Here is a 15,400-nt window from a genome sequence, read left to right as displayed (position 1 = left end):
AAGGGACCCCACGAATTTAATATGCTACCCTTTGAATAATCATATTATTCAAGGCCCATGTAAACTAACTAGTTTATGTAACAACCCAAATTTACCCCTTTTTACCCTTTAACTATTAAAAGGTTTATTTTGTTCATCTATTAATCTTAACACTTTAAGATATAATAATTAAATATATTAATTATCGTTTGACCATTTTAACCCTTAAAATGTCACAAATGTTTCTATGTAACTATTACTATAGAAATCCCGTTATTACCCTCAGAAGGTGCTAGCCCTCTTCGGATAATCATTTCTCTCTCTCATCTTCTCTAACTTCTCAAGGCTATTGGTGTGACCATGTAGGTCCACCGTGGATTAGCCGTGAGCGGTTCTGGATGAATCCGAAAACCTCGGAGGCCCACGACTATGGAACATCTAGCAATGTGCCATAGTCCCTAAACCACGTGAAGAAATACTTCATCGAACCATTTAGATCATACGTACCATGCAGGTAAGTCCCTCCAGTGAGATTTCTAATCGAGTATGGATTCATGGAACGTCAAAACCTAAACTCTTTCTACCGAATCGTCGATCATATGTGGAACTCGTCTCACAAACTCTTTGTATGACTAATAATAGACTCTGGCCAAGATTCATTTTCCGACATTATCATGTTCGTCTAGAAACTGAATCGGATGGAGTCACATACTCCCGATCCTATATTTCGAGTCAATGGATCCCCTCTTGACCATCGTTCGTTTCCGCATATGAACAACGCATACCAAATAGGCTTTATTGTACGAAACATGATTAGTCTCGTACTTATACACCGTATGAACCATACGCATCCATATCGGATCCGACTACAATGTCTCAGGTCAAAGGACTACATCGTGCACTGATATAACCAAACGATAAATCATTGACTACATGCTTTTCCAATGGTTTTGTGTTATTCGGTCACTTCGAAAAAAGTTCACCAACGTTATCCATACCATGCCCCAGTGACATGACTTCATCTCATCCGTACTTATCAACTATGATATCTTTCGGAAGCATCCGGTATGCCTATGTGCAATATAGTTGCCCAAATTATATTGCTTCCGTAGGGAACCCTTTTCGTAATTCATTTACCATTAAATAATCATCTGGACAATTCATATACTACTTTATTTTAATGCATGACTGAATAAAGGAAGCAATTTACATATATGAATTGAAGAACTCTTTCTTCTATTATTTTATGATATATAGATACAAGACAAAATGCTCTGAAACCGACAACACGAATGGTTTCTAGGGCATACACTAATAGACACTACATCGGGCTTGGTGGGCAGCAGCCCAAGGAAATTTGGATCGGGACCCTTTTTCTACTGAGTGTATCTTTGAGGAGAGGAACCTTGCCAACCAGTATTTCAGTCTTTGTCGAGATGAGGAGGCTTTCTTTAAGCAGCTGTCCTCGTGTCAGTGGTTGCACTTAGGGTCAGAATACTAAGTTCTTTCATAGTCGTTGATCCATAGGCAGGTTCGGAACCGCATCCCGGTTTGACTGATAGGAAGGTACACATATTACTGACAGTCAGGGTTTAGGGCGTTGGCGGTGGGTTTTTTTAGGATCTTCTTCTGCCCCTAGTCAACCTCAGATTGCAGAGGCTTCCAGTATTTTTCTGCCGCATTTCTCCTGATATGATTTCTCCATTGACTGCTCCTATCACTGATGATGAGATTAGGATTGCTTTATTTCCTATCCGATGATAAATCCCCCGGCCCGGATGGATTCACATCTTTGTTTTTTAAGCGGGCAGGGATATATTGGTACAGATTTCAGGGATGCAGTGAGACATTTTTTAGCTACTAATGAAATGCCAAGATGTGTTAATGCCACCAAGATTGCTTTGGTTCCTAAGGTGAAAGGGCCGAGTCGTATGACAGACTTTACGCCGATATCTTTTGTAATGTACTTTACAAGTGCATTACTAAGGTGATTGTGAATCGGTTTAAAGTTGTGCTTCGATATTATTGGGGTTTTCCAGTCAGCTTTGTGTCCCGGTCGATGATTTCTGATAATATTCTGCTGACTCAGGAGCTTTTGCGGAATTATCATCTTGGGGGTACGTCACCTCGATGTGCCCTTAAAGTTGATATTCGAAGCTTTTGATACTGTGAGTTGGGTTCATCCTTTTGGGATTGCGTACTGTGGGTTTTCCTGAGCGTATGGTGAGGTGGATTCATGGCATGTATTTCTACACCTATTTTCTTACTGTAGGAAAGAATTAACTCACAACGTCGTTTATAGGATGTCGTGGCGATGAGAATAGTACACTGTTCAATCCCAAAATCTTTGCTCTGATACCAAAAAATGTAACAACTGCTGTAAACTAATACAAGCATGCATAATAACAATAGAAATTGGGCCCAAAAAAAACTTTCTTTTCATTATAAGTCATATGTCTTTTATACACAACAGAGTATATTAAAAGACCAAAGAGGGAAACAGTGTAGCTATTGCTCTCGCTTGCTGACGCCCTTCGACTGCATCATCACCTAGATCCTTCATCCACAAAGGAAAAATAACGGGGGTGAGCACAAAATAATGCTTAGTAGTAAAACCCTCTATCTGTCTGTCCCTGCTGTTACTCTTAATTCTTTCCTTACATTATTTCTGTTTCTACTAAACGGCCTGCCTATCTTACCGGAGATACGGGTCGGATGGAGTTCACACGCACCATCTCACTTTCCATGACTATCGGGTGGAGTTCACACAGCACAACCATTCTTAGTGACTACTGAGTGTGATCAGAAGCACCTACCCGTTTTCGTAACTATCGTGGAGACCACCTAGCACCTATCCGTTCCTCATGACTTTCGGGTAACAATCACCAAGCATTAACCGTCCTCTAATCATGTGGGTGATGATCACAAGCATCAACCACTTCTAATAATGTCGATGATGATCACAAAGCATCAACCCCTTATCTAAACTAACCGGTGGTGGTCACAAAGCGTCCACCGTTTCTAATACTATTGGTGACGATCACAAACCAACCCATCTCTATGGCTATTCGGGTGGTGATCACAAAGCATCAACCCGATTCTCAGTAACTGTGGGTGATGATCACAAAGCATCACCCATTTCTACTACTCTTCCATTCACTCTATCTAGCATTTTTCATTCTCTCTACCCTTAGAGTAGTTGCATCCACCAAGTTCTCTACTCATAGAGTAATTGCAACACAAGTTCCTACTCTTTCTTAGGTCACTTTCATGCACAATTAGTGCCTATGGATGGTCATCTCCACTATGCACTTATAAATGCCAACTTGCAATGTTGCAAGAATTTAGGTCATACTCATACTCAAATCTCTATTATGCATTTCATCAAACACCAAGTGCATTATAAACCTACTATAGCAATGATTCTAAATCTTTCTCTAACCATCCAAAATGGGGAGAAACCCCCTCACATGCCACATAACCTGTCAAAGAAAAGAACTTTGAAAAGGGTCCACAATACCTTTAATTCCATCTCACACTACTTTCCCAACCCACAACTCACTTCTTATATTTGAAAGGCATAAACAATCACAAAGCACTAGAAATCTCTATTTAAGCCTCAATAACATGGCATATAACATGTATATAACACACATACATAAGTGTCATCAAAACCCTAATCAAGAAAATTCCCAAATCTCAACTTGGGTTGGGGTTTACTTACCTTGTTATGAAGAGACTTCACTAACTCTTCCTTTCACTTGGTTTGCTTGACTTTTTCTCTACTCCTAAACAAAAGAACAAAAACCCTCAATATTCAATATATACACAAAAACTCACAAGACTTCACACCCAAAGCAAGAATCCTTACCTTAGGATGCCTTAGGTTGACTTTCTACCCCAAGTCACTCCAAAAGCCCTTTAAAACTCCTTGATCAAAAGAAAGAGAAATTGAGAGGAAGCAAGAGAGGAAAGTGGCGTTGGAGAAGAAGAATGAGGGGTTTGCAATGTCCTAATTCCTTTTAATGAAATTTATACACAAACATTCCCATTTTGCCCTTACTCTTCTTTGGGAATTCTATCTATATCCTTTGATTCATTATAAACACATCCCCATACTAACATATTCTCCATGAAAAATCCTTACATTTTACTCCCCACTTTTCTTGCTAATTAGGGGTAGAATGGTCAAATTGCCCTTAGGGAAGAAAATATCTAAAACTTAACAAACATTTTGGTCGCCCTGTCACCGTGGCGAGGAAACTTCTGTCGCCACGGCGAAACTGTCCAGCATGTTTCCCCATGGCTTCAACACCTCTTCACCGCGGCGAAGATTCTTCTTCGCCCCGGCGAAGCTTGGCACACTGAACTTCTTCTATTTTTTAACCAATTTCAGGGCAAGTATTCAACACAACACTCAATCAAAGGTCCACCAAACAATATTACCAAGAAACCAACTCAAATAAGAGCAAAAGAAGAAACAATAACTACGTACCTCAAGTGGGGCGTTAGGGTTAAGGGTTTAGGGTTTTGGGTTTTGGGTTTAGGGTTTTTGGGTTGTGGGTTTTGGGTTTTGGGTTTAGGGGTTTTGGGTTTAGCGTTTTGGTTTTAGGGTTTAAGGTTTTGGTTTTAGGGTTTGGGGTTTGGGGTTTGGGGTTTAGGGTTTAGGGTTTAAGGTTTTAGGTTTTAGGGTTTTTAGGGTTTACGGTTTACGGTTTAGGGTTTTTGGTTTAGGGTTTTTAAGGTTTAGGGTTTAGGGAAAAAAATAGGAATTTTTTTCCAGATTTTTTCTCTCAACTCGTGGTCGCTGCCGCTACTTCACCAGCTTATTCCCAGCGCGTCTGGCATCGGAATCTGGCGATCCAACCTGCTGTGGAAATCTTGTTCAGCCCTCTTTCTAGTCGTTCCATCACTGCTTGGTTTGGAGGTCTAGGTCGTCGGGATTTATCCGTTGAATCTAGCAAAAACTGCAATTCTGGATTTTCTTCGCAGTGGGTTTTTTCATTCGGGAATTGCAATGGAGTGCCAATACTGACTCATCCAGGCAAGATCGACAATCCCCATATCCTTTTGCACCTTGTTGACCTCTGGTTACCGGAAAAACCCACTATTTTTTCGCGGAAAAGTGCGGATTGGGTTGGTGGAAAATTTGGTTGCATTCTGATCGAGTTTTGATCGTGCACGCAAGGTGTTCGACAAAAGGCTGCAGCAAGCCTTGCTGCCACGTGCGCGCGCGGCCAGCTGTGCAGCGCGTAGCGCGCAACGCGCGTGCTAGCGCCCAGCGCGCAGCGCACGCGGCCAGCCCCCAGCCGCCCAGCGCCTAGCCCTCCCATTTTGGCCCTCCCGACCACATTCCACTTTCCAAACACCAAAACCTCTTCACCCCAACCACTAATTCACAAATCCCCGCTCTTACAAACTCTTAAACTCACCAAAATCATTACTTTTTTTCCTGCCACCAAGTGTTCGACAAAATGTCCGAACCAAACCCCTCACACCCAAATAACACCGTGCCGCCCCCAACCCAAGCCAAAACGTTAAACACTACCTGAACCAGCTCCCAGCCTTCCGGGAATTCGAGAAAATCTTTATGGATTAGGGATTTGGAGCCTTGCTCTTTTGTGCCTGTTTGTGGCTTTATGTTTGTGGTGAGCCTGTGTGCTCTTTTGCGCTGGTTTGTGGCTTTGTTATTTATGGCATATTTTTGCTTTGTGGGGAGCCTGCGTGCTCTCTTTATGCTGTTCATGACTTTGTGGGTCTTCCCACGGGTTTTTGACTGAGAGTTATCAGTCATCCTCTTGGGGTATGCCCCTCGTATTTGTACATTTTTGGTCTTTTATACATACTTACCTTATCCAAAAAAAGGTTAGGGTTCAAGGTTCAGGGTTTAGGGTTTAGGGTTTAGGGTTCAGGGTTCGAGGTTCGGGGTTCGGGGTTCAGGGTTCAGGGTTAGGGGGTTGGGGGTTAGGGGTTAGGGGGATGGGGGTTAGGGGTTTGGGTTTTGGGTTCAGGGTTCAGGGTTCAGGGGTTCAGGGTTCAGGGGTTTTGGGTTCAGGGGTTAGGGGTTAGGGGCTAGGGTTCAGGGTGCAAGGTTTAGGAGTTAGGGGTTAAGGGTTGGGGCTTTAGGGTTTGGAGTTCAAGGTTTAGGGTTCAGGGTTCAGGGTTCAGGGGCCAGGGTTTTGGGTTCAGTGTTCAGGGTTTAGGGTTTAGGGTTTAGGGTTTAGGTGTTTGGGTTTAGGGTTCAGGGTTCAGGGGTCAGGGTTTTGGGTTCGGGGTTTAGGGTTTGGCTTATTGGGTTTGGGGTTTGGGGTTTGGGGTTCAGGGTTTTGGGTTTGGCGTTTGGGGTTTCGGGTTTTGGGGTTCAGGGTTCAGGGGTTCCGGGGTTCTGGGGTTCAGGGTTCCAGGGTTCGGAGGTTCTAGGGTTTGGGGTTCAGGGTTTCGGGGGTTCATGGTTCCAGGTTCTAGGGTTCGAGGGTTTAGGGGTTCTAGGGTTTGGGGTTCGGGGGTTCATGGTTCCGGGTTCTAGGGTTCGAGGGTTTAAGGGTTCGAGGGTTTGGGGTTCGAGGGTTTCGGGTTTAGGGTTTAGGGTTCGAGGGTTTGGGGTTCGGGGTTTCGGGTTGAGGGTTTAGGGTTTGGGGTTCGTGGTTTGGGTTTAGGGTTTAGGGTTTAAGAGGGAAGGTTTAGGGAGAATTTTTTTTTCCAGATTTTTTCTCTCAACTCGTGGTCGCTGCTGCTACTTTGCCGGCTTTTTCTCGGCGCGTCCGAAATCGGAATCCGGCGATCCAACCTGTTGTGGAAAGCTTGTTCAACCCTCTTTCCAGTCGTTCCGTCACTGCTCGGTTTGGAGGTCCAGATCATCGGGATTTATCCGTTGAATCTGGCAAAAACTGCACTTCTGGATTTTCTTTGAAGTGGGTTTTTTCATTCGGGAATTGCAATGGAGTGCCAATACTGACTCATCCGGGCAAGATCGACAATACCCACATCCTTTTGCACCTTGTTGACCTCTGGTTGCCAGAAAAACCCACTGTTTTTTTGCGGAAATGTGCGGATTGGGTTGGGTTTGTAAGCCATTTGGTGGACCTGTTTTGGTGTGATTTNTTGTGTTGGGTGATTTTAATGCAATCTTGGGAGCCTCTGACAGAGTGGGTGGTGATCCTGAGTGGTATGGTTATATGGATGATTTTGGCCAATGTATCCATCATGCTGAGTTGATTGGGGTTCCTTTTACTGGGCTTCGGTATACTTGGCATAACGGTCAATAGGGCGATGGGTTTATTTTACGGAAGCTCGATTGGGTCTTTGCATCACTTTCTTGGTTCCTTGATCGACCAAGCACAGTTTCAGAGTTCCAACCTCGAGATGTTTCAGATCATAGCTCTATTATCGTCCGGTTTGGTCCCCGCCGTGGCAAGGTACCATCCCCTTTTAAATTTCTAAATTTTTGGGCTAATCATGCAAATTTTAGGGATATTGTTCAAGCAGTTTGGGACTAGCCTATTGTAGGCAATCCTATGTTCCGTCTTACGCAGAAATTGGGGTTAGTGAAACGGAAGCTAAAAGCTTTACATATTAGGGTTTCCAGTCATATCTCCAGCAGGGTAATTGAGGCTCGGGCTCGGTGGGCAACAGCCCAGGGATATTTGGATCGGGACCTCTTTTCTACTGAGTGTATCTCTAAGGAGAGGAACCTTGCCAACCAGTATTTCAGTCTTTGTCGACATGAGGAGGCTTTCTTTAAGCAGCGGTCTCGTGTTTAGTGGTTGCACTTAGGGGATCAGAATACTAAGTTCTTTCATAAGTCGTTGATCCATAGGCAGGTTCGGAACCGCATCCACGGTTTGACGGATGGGAATGGTACACATATTATTGACAGTCAAGGTTTAGGGCGTTTGGCGGTGGGTTTTTTTCAGGATCTTCTTACTGCCCCTAGTCAACCTCAGATTGCAGAGGCTTCCAGGTATTTTTCTGGCCGCATTTTCCTGATATGATTTCTCCATTGACTGCTCCTATCACTGATGGTGAGATTAGGATTGCTTTATTCTCTATCCCGGATGATAAATCCCCCGGCCCGGATAGATTCACATCTTTGTTTTTTAAGCGGGCATGGGATATTATCACAGGATTGTTAGCTAAGCACTAAGTTTCTCTTTTCTAGTTGGAGCAACCGAAATATTTGGATTGATGGGAGCTATTTCTAATTAAACTGAACAATAATTAAACTAAGTTATCTACGAATGCAAGATGAAAATCACGGATAGTAATCGTTCAAGTAAAACGGGTAGGGTTTTGACTTCATTCAGATTTTATGGTTAAAACTAAAAATTACACTACATTCACATTCATATGCATTGATTGTAAACCGAATTCACTAAGGTGTTAAACATACCTTCTCAGGCTATGTTTTCCTATTTTTCCTTTTTAACCTTCCGCACCCAACAATTGAAAGTTAACAATTCCAAACTCATTAAGCAAAGAATCCTACAATGATTTCATTAATTCTTGAATCTATCTCTAGCATCCAATACTATAATGGTGATTACCCAAGAAGCCTAACATGAATTATTTCTCAATCTCATCATGTTCATCACATAAACATTTGAAACTCAGAGTAAACACACAATCAAAGCATAGTCATATGAACATAACATGATCAATAACTTAACCCATTAGAAATCTGAATTACAATCAAACCCTCACCCCAAATGGGTTAGTTCATAGCTAAATTACGAAAAACGAAAAAAGCCAAGTTCAACATAATGAAAAATAGAGAGAGGACAAGAAATCTCCCCAAATGATGAATCTTCTGGTTAAAAGTCCAATCTTCCCCCTTCTAATCGCTAAATCTCTCCAAGCCTAATAAAAAAATATGAAAAGTGGCTAACCCTACTTCCTGGACGACCCCCCCGGCAAAAGGTTAAGTGTTCCTTTTATACCTTGCACCAAATTTCTCAGAAAAACCCGCACAAAGTAAAACTGTGCATTTTACAAAACTGGGATTTACAACTGTCGCCGCGGCGTAGAAATTCTTGTCGCGGCGAAGAAGAAGCAGATTTGTTCGTGTAGGCGTACTTCGCCGCGGTGAAGCTTCTTGAAAAGTTTTGAAATTACAGAACTGCCACTCTGCTTGCATCTTCACTTGATTCTTCGATTCTCAGTGCTTTTCCTTTGGAACAAGCCTCATCGTGCTTTATTCTGCTTCAGACTCACTTAACTTCTGAGATCCGCTATCTTCTAAGTCACAAATAACCATTTTGTCCTCATTTGCTCAAAAATGCCCATTCTAACCTGAAACATGAAATGTAAAGATTAGCAACAATTCAGGTCAAATGCACTAGAAAGTACCTAAATATGAATAAAAGTCAAATGAAAACTGTATAATCCACGGATTATCAGCTCTTTTTGCTCTAGCGGCTAGCTTGCATCTTAGACAAAAGGTGACTCCAACCACCTTCTTTCTCGATTAGTCCTTTCAGCCACAGTTTATTTCCTATGGTTTGAACGAAATAATCGCGTGTTTTTGTTAGCATTGTAGCTCTCGCAAAGATATTGTCTTAGCTATTTGTGATCTAGTTTGGGCCATTTTGGGTTTAGCACCTAAGTGCGAGATCTCGACTCAGCTCCGTGTGATAATCTTCCTGTTAGCTTTGTAAGGAGCCTGCTGCTCTTTTATGCAGGTTTGTGGCTTTGTGATTTATGGCATTTCCTTGTTTGTTTTGTGGTAAGCCTGCATGCTCTTTTATGCTGGTTTGTGGCTTTGTGATTTATGGCATCTTCTTGTTTTGTTTATTAGGGAGCCTGCATGCTCTTTTTATGCTGTTTGTGGCTTTGTGGGTTCTCCCATGTGTTTTTTGACTGAGAATTATCAGTCATCCTCTTGGGGAATGCCCCTCGTATTTGTACATTTTTGGTCTCTTTTATAACACTTACTTTCCCAAAAAAAAAAGTTTAGGGTTTAGGGTTTTAGGGTTTAAGGTTTGGGATTTAGGTTTTAGGTTTCGAGTTTCGGGTTTGGGTTTTAGGTTTTGGGTTTCGGGTTTTGGTTTAAGGTTTAGGGTTTAGGGTTTAGGTTAGGGGTTTAGGGTTTAGAGGTTAGGGTTTAGGGGTTAGGGTTTAGGGTTAGTTCGGGTTCAGGGTTCAGGGTTCAGGTTCAGGTTCAGGTTCAGGGTTCAGGGTTCCGGGTTCAGTTTCAGGTCGGGGTTCAGGGTTCAGAGTTTAGGGTTCAGGTTCAGGATTCAGGTTCAGGGTTCAAGGTTCAGGGTTAGGGTTCAGGGTTTTGGGTGGCAGTTAGGGTTTACGGGTTACGGTTTAGGTTTAGAGGTTAAGTTTAGGGTTAGGGTTTGGGTTAAGGTTTAAGGGTTAAAGGTTGGGGTTAGGGTTCAGGGTTTAGGGTTTAGGGTTATGGTTTAGGGTTTAGGGTTTTAGGGTTTAGGGTTTAGGGTTTAGGGAGGGAGGAGGAAAACGGAAATTTTTCCAGGTGTTTGCTCTCAACTCGTTTCTCGCTGCCAGAACTTTGTCAACTTCCTTCGAGCACGTCTGGTGCATGAATAGACGATCCATCCACCGTTGGAAAGAGTGTTGAACAGCTATCTTGTTTGTTTCATCACCGCCTGTGTTTCGCTTCTCCGTTCACTGGATTTGTTGTGAAAGTTCATGGAATCTGCAAATCTAGAGTGTCTTTCGCAGCGGGTTTTTCCAATCGGGAATTGCAATAGAGTGCCAAGATTGACTCTTTCGGGCAGAATCTGCAATCCCCAAAGCTGTTTGCACCTTGTTGACTTCTGGTTCCCGAAAAAAGTTTTGTTTTTTCTCGAGAACATGTTGTTTGGTTTGGGTTTTTTGCCCATTTTGTGGACCTATTTTTGGTGTGTTTTCTATTGTGATTTTCTGTAGTTTTTTGTGGTTTCTTGCTAGGTTTGATTGTTGCAGATTCCTAGAAAATGTGGTTGCATTTGATCGGTTTAGGATTTTTTTATCTTGCATGCAAACTGTTCGATAAAGTCCTCTGTAGGCCTTACGCGCACGCGCAGCCTCACGCCCCACACTTAGCGTTCCCACTCTTTGGCCCTCCCAACCAGCTTCCCCTTTCCAACACCAAAACCTCTTCACCCCTAGAATTTTTCACAATCCCTGCTGTTTGAACTTTTAAACTCACCTAAATCACACATTTTTTTCCTGCCACCAAGTGTTCGACAAAATGTCCGAACCAAATCCCTCACCACAAATAACACTGTGCCGCCCCAACCCAAGCCAAAACTTTAACACTGCCTCCATCACTCCAAGCAGCCACAAACTTCCAAAATTTGGGGAAATCTTTGTGGATTGGAGATTTGGAGCTGTGGATGGATGACACATATTGTTATCTGTTTTCTCAAATGTGGCGATTCAAGAAGCCAAGGTTTTTCATCACAAAAACTCTTCCTTTGTTTTCTTGAGATTAAATCTAATGATATTGCAGGTTTGTCATTGTAATCTTTTAATGGCTTAGAAATGTCGAAGTCTAAGCGCTTTTCAGCTCAATTGGCGTCTTCTAAGCCCCGTGAAAAAAAGCCAGTTGTAGAGAAGAAAGTATGAGTAAGCACATCAGGAGTGTCCTCCTCTTGGGCGGATAAGTTAGAGTGACAGAGGTCGGGTCCCATATCACCCTTGAAGTTGTGGACCTTGATATTAAGGATGACATCTTACATATACTGATGATGTTATTGATGACAATGATGTTGAATGGCTTTGCTGTATTGTGGGTTATTTCCCAGGGTATTCTATGGCATTTCATGCTATCCGCTCAATTGCTTTCTGTGCATGAAAAGCTGCGAGGTTGGAAGATATTATGTCTACAGGTACTGGTTTCTACATTTTCAGATTTAAGGATGAGGATGCAGTGCATTCATCCTAAAGAGAGGTTCGTGGATGTTTGGGGATAGTCTATTATTCTGCAACAATGCCATGCTCATTTTACTTTTGATAAAAGCCGCATCTCTAAGGTTCCGATATGGGCTCGTTTGCATGGTTTGCCTAATCCTTTGTGGTCTCACAAAAGACTCTACATGGTTTCTTCTATGTTGGGTCAACCGTTGTCAAGTGGTAAGACAACTTCAGAGCGACCCGTTTATATTATGCTCGGTATGTGTTGAGCTAGATGCAGCAAAGCCTCTAAGGCGCCATTTTGAATTTCAATGCTGGTTATCTACTGAACCTATTCAGATTACAGTGGAATATGAGGGACCCTAAGAAGTGCCCCAAGTGCTATGCTTTTGGTCATGTTTGTCACCAACCAGAGGCACCTACTGCAACTGTAGCTCAGGGTAAGAGTAGATAGTTACTAGTTTCCAGAAGGCACCATGGAAAGCTATTGTAGTGTAATCTGAAGATTGCAAGCCTTTGAGGCAGTGAGCTACTATTGATCCCATTAGGAGAGGAGGGGAGAGAGATGTTTCAGCGCCAGCTAGAGTTTCAGTTCCGAGTACAGTTAGAGTTGGGGATTTTCTTTGGCTATGGTCCCGTATTAGAAGTATTTGTGATAGCAGAGGTGAATTTTTTTGGTTCTGAATCGGGTCGAAACCTGATTCACCTTTTCCTATTGAGGATGAGCAGGACCGCATTATGGGCTTCACAATTGAACAGAAAACACTCAGGTTTCCTTTATGAGTTCTGGGAGTAGGAACTCTACTTCCTCCAACAGGTTTGCCTCGGTTGTTCTGCATAGTGACGATCTCCAGACACCAGATGCCACCTTATTTGGATCATTTTCCTTGCCACTGCTAGCAAAGGGGAAAACTCGGGGAAAGCAGGGGCTTCAACTCAAGTGATTTTTAGCTTGTTTTTATCCCGATTCCAATGATAGGAGTTAGAATATTAAGCCTTAACGGCTTCTCAAAACAACACGCATTGCAGAATTGGATTTCTGACTCTTCTTTGGGTTTGATTAGTTTGTTGGAGACTAAGGTTGAGCAATTTCATTTACAGTCGTGGTCTCGGTAGTTTGTCCTTCATGGTAATTTTTGTCAAATACGATGGATTCTATTGCTTGCCGAGTTCTGGTATGTTAGAATTCTTCTCTTTACTCTGTAAATAGTCTTCATTGCTCTTTTTAGAAGATTATTTGCAGGTTCTCATGTTTCGAAGGGTTCTCCTTTGGGATTACTTTTATGTATGGTTCTAATGACCTTGGGAATCGCCGCAATCTGTGGGATTTCCTGGGGTTAGTCAACACAGTTTGATTCAGAAGGGCTCCCATGTCTGGGTGGAGCTTTCATTGATTCAAGGACATTAAATGTTATTTCTTCATCTTGCATCCTCATGATCAATTTCCCTTCTTAAACGTTGATTAAAGTTCTTCCGGTGGCTAGGAATGGTCGTCCCAAGATAAGAGGAATCTCTTTGTCTTCTTCCATATCCAACACAAAGAAGTTCGCAGGAAAAATAAACTTGTCCACCTTAATCATCACATCCTCTACAATGCCCCTCGGATGCTTTATTGATCGATCTGCAAGTTGCAAATATATGGTTGTCGGTTTAACTTCTCTAATTCCTAGTTTCCTGAAAACAGAGAAAGACATAAGATTAATGCTAGCACCTAGGTCACATAAAACTTGATCAAAGGAGATATCTCCTATAGTGCACGGGATACTAAAACTCCCTGGATCCTTGAGTTTCGGGGGCAGCTTCTTCTGGAGAATGGCACTGCACTCTTCTGTAAGCATCACCGTTTCCTCACCTTCTAGCTTCCTCTTGTTCGATAAAATTTCTTTTAAGAAATTTTGCGTAGCTCGGCATCTGATGTAATGCATCTGCAAAAGGAATGTTAATATGCAGTTTTTTAAAAACATCAAGAAATTTAATAAACTGCTTATCCTGATTTTCTTTTCTGAGTCTTTGAGGAAAAGGTATGGGTGGTGTGTAATGCGCCAACTCTAGTGGAATCTCGGGGAATGGCAATTTCTCTTTCCTTTTCTTTTTCCCCTCTTCCTACTTCTGCTCATCTTTCCTTAGACTAGGTGGTTTCTTTTCAGCTTCAATTTCTTCATCAACTTCCTCATCAGATTCTTCATTTTTCTTTAATGAGGTTTCCTCTTTCCTTGAATTTCTCACCTCTTCTAAAACTCTCCCACTTCTCAACGAAATTGCATTAACTTGCTCACGTGGGTTAGTTACTGTATTGCTTGATAAGGAACCCTACGGTCTCTCATTAAGCTTCTCGGCTAATTGGCCCATCTGTACCTCAAGATTCCGAATGGACGCCCCTTGATTTCTAAAATTCGTCCTCGTCTCATTCATGAATCCCATTGTCTCTTGCATAAATTTCCCAAACATATCTTCCAACTTTGTCACTCTTTGATTTCCCGGTTGATTAGTCACCCTTGGTTGGTTATTTGGAACTGGCCTTTGGTTCCATTGGTTATTTTGCTGGTTCTAATTTCCCCAAGCCAAATTTGTATGATTTCTCCACCCCGGGTTGTATGTGTTGGAGTATGGATTGTTTGGTTGTCTCTGATTTCCTACCAAGTAATTCACTTGCTCCATTGATGAAGATGACGAAGCAAATGTGTTCCCAACTTGACACTCACTGCTCACATGGTTTCCTGCACAAAAATCACACGTTAGTTGAGATGCTTGGATAAAGTTTACCTGCATAGTTCCCAACTGTTTTTGAAGTGTAGTGAGTTGGGCTGAGATGGCTGTGAAGGCATCAACTTCATGAAGACCCGAAGATTTCCTTGTTGCTCTCTCATTTAGTCTTTGATAGTTGTTGCTTGCGAAAACCTCAAGCAACTCATAGGCCTCTTCTGGTGTCTTATTCTGCAAAGCCCTTCCCGAAGCTGCATCCACCATGGTTTGCACATTACCCATCAATCCATTGTAGAAAGTTTGGACTTGAAGCCAAACTGGCAACCCATGGTGTGGACATTTCCTCATCAACTCCTTGTATCTCTCCCAAGCCTCGTACAATGACTCTTAATCATCTTGTAGAAATGATGTGATATCATTTCTCAATTTTGCTGATTTAGCTGGAGGAAAGAACTTGGTAAGGAATTTCTGTGCTAGATCATTCCAAGTTGTTATAGTTCCCGGTGGTAATACCATTAATCACCCCTTGGCTTTATCTCCCAATGAGAATAGGAATAATCGCAGCCTAATAGTGTCATCCGAAACTCCATTCGACATGAAGGTGTCACAAATTTCCAAGAAATTTGCAATGTGCTGATTCGGATCTTCCTTTAAATCACCATTAAATCTAACCAACTGCTGGATCATTTGGATGATTGTCGGCTTGATCTCAAAGTTGTTTGCTTGCACAGTAGGTCTAGTCATACTCGACCCACTACCATTCACTGTGGGAACTGAAAATTCCCTCAGTATCCTATTTTCTGGTTCAGCCATTTCAACAACTATTTCTTCTGCTTCAACAACTAAATCCTCTCTT

The 15,400-nt window shown here is 42.4% G+C and overlaps 1 non-coding gene across 1 annotated transcript; it reads left to right on the top strand.

Moving 5' to 3' along the window:
* The first annotated feature begins 14,866 nt into the window (after window positions 1-14,866).
* Window positions 14,867-14,973, top strand: LOC116144369. Its single transcript, XR_004130250.1, has one exon. It is a non-coding gene; the product is annotated as a small nucleolar RNA R71 (small nucleolar RNA).
* Window positions 14,974-15,400: the final 427 nt, after the last annotated feature.

Source organism: Pistacia vera, unplaced genomic scaffold, assembly GCF_008641045.1.
Source record: "Pistacia vera cultivar Batoury unplaced genomic scaffold, PisVer_v2 Contig441, whole genome shotgun sequence".
Classification (NCBI taxonomy): domain Eukaryota; kingdom Viridiplantae; phylum Streptophyta; class Magnoliopsida; order Sapindales; family Anacardiaceae; genus Pistacia; species Pistacia vera.
This window is presented reverse-complemented; position numbering and strand designations above follow the sequence as displayed.